Here is a 6,064-nt window from a genome sequence, read left to right on the forward strand (position 1 = left end):
AGAGCCTCCCCCTCCGGCTCCTCAAGGCCTCCCCCACCTACCTCCACCCACTCCTAGATTCCCCTCGCCCTCTCTGCCTGCTCGTGCCTCTCCCCCTCGTTCCCCATCCACCTCCGAGCGCCACCGCCGCCGCGTCTTCGTCATCTCCACGGACACCGTGCCTTTGATGCGGCCTGGCCGTGCTCGTCAGCATCGTCGTGGACTTCCGCGTCCTCTATAGCCGCTGGAGGGAGCCGAGGAGCTCTGCATCGCCGAACATGAAGTCGTCTTCCTCGGGCCGCCGGCGATCCCCTTCCTCCCCGGCGAGCTCTGCTGCTCCTAAACCACCAAGGGTCTTTCGTGACCGCTCGGTGAGCTCCACACGTTCCTTCCCATCCTCTTTGTGCTGCCTGTCCCTGCATGTAGCCGCCGTGCCATGTTTGCCCGAGCGGAGCTCCGCCGCCATTGCTGCAGCTATCGCCACAGACGCTGTCGAGCTCGGCTGAGCTCGCAGTTATGCTCGTCATAGTCGTAGGATTCGAACGCGCCACTTGCCGCTGCTCGGAGTCGTTGTTTCCATGCTCACCCAAACATCGCCGCCGCCTGCGCTCGTCGCCGGTGTGCCTCCGGTGGCCAAATGGTCACGGGCCAGCGCCCGTTGCACTCGCTGCTTCATGTACGTCTCGCATGGCCTCTCAGTTTGCTCGCTAATGCGATGCACAGCCATTTCCTCTCGCGCCCAACTCTGGTCCTCCGCCGATGAGCTCGCCGCGCTCGATTCCGGTCACCCCACCGCCACAACCACCACCGTTGGACATGGCGCAGCCATAGCTTTCGAATGCGCCTGAAAACTCGACGAACGGTGCCCTGTACGTGATTTCTGACCACCTCCCGAGCTGCGCTGCCGCCTTTTGCCTCGCCGGCGTTGCTCCGGCGCCATCCGCCGATGTGGCTAGGTGGGCCCCAACCCTTGCTCGCTGCCACTGGACCCTAGGGGCCCCGTTGACTGGGTTGACCTGGTCAACGTGCTGACTGGGCAGCCAGTGTCACTAACATGCGGTCCCCACCGCATAATTAGTTTAACTGAAATGTTTTTTATAATTAAAGTTAATTAGTTAGTTAATGAGTCATTGACAGGTGGGGTCCTATAGCTAATTAACTCTGCTTGGTTAAAGTAAGACTCTGTTAGCCCCTCTGTCTATGACAGTTGGGACCCACCGGTCAGTTTTGACCTGGTCAACGAGTCTATTGACCGCTGACATCATGCCCGCGCAATGCTGACGTCATATTCCTTTTCTGTTAATTCTGGTAATTTAAATAATTTCCGAAAATGCTAAAATCTTTGAAAAATCGTAGAAAAATAATCATAGCTCGGATGAAAATGTTTTCTACATAAAAGTTGCTCAGAACGATGAGACGAATACGAATGTGTGGTCCGTTTACCTGTCAGATGCCTCTAACTACCTGAGCATGGAACATTCCCCCTCCGGTCATCTATCTGACACAGGTCTGAAAGCGGGAATACCTTCCCGATTGAATTCCCCCTTCACCTATATCGTGTAGCCATACGTTAGGTCACACCCGGCACAGCATATTGCCATTTTATGCCTTGTAATGCTATGCTTGCTTTATATTTATTGTTTCTTCCCCCTCTTCTCTCCGGTAGACCCCGAGACTGATGATGCCCCTGTGATCGACTACATCGACAACGACCCTTCTTACCTTTCAGCGGAGCTTCCAGCCAAGCCCCCCCTTTGATCATCCCGATATCGCCCATTCCATTCTCTCATGCTTGCATTAGATTTTGCTACTGTTATTGTTTGCTCCTATTCTGATGCATAACCTACTTTTGTAACCTGCTTATTGTTACCTACCTGCTTATCCTAAACTGCTTGTATAGGTTGGTTAGTGATCCATCAGTGACCCCCACATGGTCCTTGTTGCCCCTGATTCATCATCGATGACTTGATCAACGTGATCGACGACCAGAGCCCGACACCTCACATCACATCATGCCCCTTTTTTGCTCGACTCTGCAGAGTTACCATCGAGTGTCGAGGGTGGAACCTCATACATCACTCCTAATGAGATCTCTGTAGTGTAGCTATTCGGTCGTGGTCATCGAGGGTGATTTCCTCCTTAATCACTTCCGATACGACTCTGTCGTGCAACCCCTCAAGTGTGAACCTTGAGGGTGGTTTCTCTTACATTCACCTTGATGACTACATCGAGTGGAATCCACCGAGGGTGGTTCCTTAGGGTTCCCCTTGGTGTTACACACACAGTTACTATGGTTACTATGACTTTAAAGTGAACCATGTTACTAAAGACGGGTTAGCCCTGAGGGGTACCCGCGCGAGCTGAATTGCGAGTGATGTGTAGTCGGGTTGACCTGGAAGGTGCCTGCGAGATAATTACGAGGCATGGCCGGTCATTCTTAGCCCTTGCCGCAAGTCCTCGAGACGGGGCGACGGAGACACATCTTTCATGAGTCTTTGCTTGTTACCGCGCGTTCCTAATCCACTACGATTTGTATATTTGATCCGAGGGGCCTCTGGCCTGATAGCACTAACCATCACGTGGGCATAGTATGGGTGTTCTGCATCGTATGCATCGGCCGAAGATTAATAGACGTCAGCGACTAAGCGGCGCGCGCCGGGTTGGACTGCGTAAGCACCTGCCTTTTTAAGGAGGTAGCTAGGTCTGCTCACCGGTGGCATTCGCAACGCGTACGAGTTCCCGGGGGCATAGGGTTAGTCCGGTGTGCTGACCTCTCTATTAATCCTAGGCTAGGTTGCGGATTAATGTTTGGCCGAGGCCGGGCATGACCCAGGAAAGTGTGTCCGGACGGATTTAATCGAGCGTGGTGGGTAAGTTGGTGCACCCCTGTCGGGAAGAAAACATCTATCAATAGCCTGTCCTATGGTAATGGACACTCTGAGTTGTATCCCGATCAATACAACTAGAACTGGATGCTGAGGCATGATTTGGATATGTTGCTTTGGGAGTCGAGAAAGGATCCCGGAGCGTTGATACAACAAAATAAATATGAATTATGTTATACTACTCTACTCCCTCATGTTGCTGCAAGATGGTGGTTTCCAGAAGATGCTAGTATTTGATAGGAATAGCTTATCCCCCTTTCATTCTGGCATTCTGCAGTTAGTCCACAGATACTACCCCTTTCATTGATACTGATGCATAAGTAGTGTAGATCCTTGCTTGCGAGTACTTTGGATGAGTACTCACGGTTGCTTTGCTACCCCTTTTCCCCCTTCTTTCTTCTTTCTGGTTGTTGCAACCAGATGGTGGAGTCCAGGAGCCAGATGCCACCTTTGACGACTGCTACTACCCCGAGGGTGCCTACTACCACGTGAAGGACGCTGACGACCAGGAGTAGTTAGGAATCTCCAAGGTAGGAGGCCATGCGTTTTCGATCGATGTTACTTTTGTGCTAGCCTTCTTAAGGCAAACTTGTTAAATTCATGCCTGTACTCAGATATTGTTGCTTCCGCTGACTCGTTTGTATTCGAGCTTATGTATTCGAGCCCTCGAGGCCCCTGGCTTGTAATATAAAGCTTGTGTTATTTTAATTTGTGTCTAGAGTTGTGTTGTGATATCTTCTCGTGAGTCCCTGATCTTGATCGTACGCATTTGCATGTATAATTAGTGTACGATTGAATCGGGGGCTTCACATTTCTTTTGTTGAGCTTTCATACATTTATAGCTCTAGTGCATCCATTGCATGGCAATCACTACTCACTCACATTGATATCTATTGATGGGCATCTCCATAGCCTATTAATACACCTAGTTGATGTGAGAACATCTTCCTCCTTTTTGTCTTCTCCACAACCACCACTCTATTCCACCTATAGTCCTATGTCCATGGCTCACGCTGATGTATTGAGTGAAAGTTGAAAAAGTTTGAAAATTCTAAAGTATGAAACAATTGCTTGGCTAAAACTAGGATTGTGCATGATTTGAATATTTTGTTTGACGAATATGGAGCATAGCCAAACTATATGATTTTGTAGGGATGAACTTTCTTTGGCCACGTTATTTTCAGAAGACATGATTATTTTTTTAGTATGCTTGAAGTATTATTATTTTTATGTCAATATTAAACTTTTGTTTTGAATCTTATGGATCTGAATATTCTTGCCACAATAAAGAGAATTACATGGATAAATATGGTAGGTATCATTCCACATCAAAAATTCTGTTTTTATCATTTACCTACTCGAGGACGAGCAGGAATTAAGCTTGGGGATGCTTGATACGTCTCCAACGTATCTATAATTTTTTTTGTTCCATACTGTTATATTATCCATCTAGGATGTTTTATATGCATTTATATGCTATTTTATATGATTTTTGCGAGTAACCTATTAACCTAGAGCCCAGTGCCAGTTTCTGTTTTTTCCTTGTTTTTGAGTTTTACAGAAAAGGAATACCAAACAGAGTCCAATTGACGTGCCAATTTTTGATGATTTTTTATGGACCAAAAGAAGCCCCCAGAGTAAAAGAGTTGGGCCAGAAGAGTCCCGGAGTGCCCACGAGGGTGGGGGGCGCGCCCACCCCCCTGGGCGCGCCCCCCTATCTCGTGGACGGCTCGGAGACACCCCCTAACATGAGACCTGCGCCAAAATATCCTATAAATACAGAAACCTCTAGAAAATAACCTAGATCGGGAGTTCCGCCGCTGCAAGCCTCTGTAGCCACCAAAAACCTCTCGGGAGCCCGTTCCGGCACCATGCCGGAGGGGGATCCCTCACCGGTGGCCATCTTCATCATCCCGGCACTCTCCATGACGAGGAGGAAGTAGTTCACCCTCGGGGCTGAGGGTATGTACCAGTAGCTATGTGTTTGATCTCTCTCTCTCTCTCTCTCGTGTTCTTGATGCGGCACGATCTTGATATGTCGTGAGCTTTGCTATTATAGTTGGATCTTATGATGTTTCTCCCCCTCTATTATCTTGTAATGGATTGTGTTTTCCCTTTGAAGTTATCTTATCAGATTGAGTCTTGAAGGATTTGAGAACACTTGATGTATGCCTTGCATGTGCTTATCTATGGTGACAATGGGATATTCACGTGATCTACTTGATATATGTTTTGGTGATCAACTTGCGGGTTCAGTGACCTTGTGAACTTATGCATAGGGGTTGGCACACGTTTTCGTCTTGACTCTTCGATAGAAACTTTGGGGCACTCTTTGAAGTACTTTGTGTTGGTTGAATAGATGAATCTGACATTGTGTGATGCATATCGTATAATCATGCCCACGGATACTTGAGGTGACATTGGAGTATCTAGGTGACATTAGGGTTTTGGTTGATTTGTGTCTTAAGGTGTTATTCTAGTACGAACTCTATGATAGATCGAACGGAAAGAATAGCTTTGTGTAATTTTACTACGGACTCTTGAATAGATCGATCAGAAAGGATAACTTTGAGGTGGTTTCGTACCTCAAATAATCTCTTCGTTTGTTCTCCGCTATTAGTGACTTTGGAGTGACTCCTTGTTGCATGTTGAGGGATAGTTATATGATCCAGTTATGTTATTACTGTTGAGAGAAGTTGCACTAGTGAAAGTATGAAGCTTAGGACTTGTTTCCTAGCATTGCAATACCATTTACGCTCACTTTTACCACTTGTTACCTTGCTGTTTTTATATTTTCAGATTACAAATACTCATATCTACCATCCATATTGCACTTGTATCACCATATCTTCGCCGAACTAGTGCACCTATACAATTTACCATTGTATTAGGTGTGTTGGGGACACAAGAGACTCTATGTTATTTGGTTGCAGGGTTATTTGAGAGAGACCATCTTCATCCTACGCCTCCCACGGATTGATAAACCTTAGGTCATCCACTTGAGGGAAATTTTTTACTGTCCTACAAACCTCTGCATTTGGAGGCCCAACAACGTCTACAAGAAGAAGTTTGTGTAGTAGACATTGTACTCCTCTCCGCGCGCGCTTCCACTATCGCATCTTCCCCGGCTCCGCGTCGTCCCCTTCCTAGGCCTCGCCGTCGTCCACCACCCTGGTCCATCGGAAGAGTACTATACATGG

This window comes from Triticum dicoccoides, chromosome 4B, assembly GCF_002162155.2.
Source record: "Triticum dicoccoides isolate Atlit2015 ecotype Zavitan chromosome 4B, WEW_v2.0, whole genome shotgun sequence".
In the NCBI taxonomy this organism is placed as follows: Eukaryota; Viridiplantae; Streptophyta; class Magnoliopsida; order Poales; family Poaceae; genus Triticum; species Triticum dicoccoides.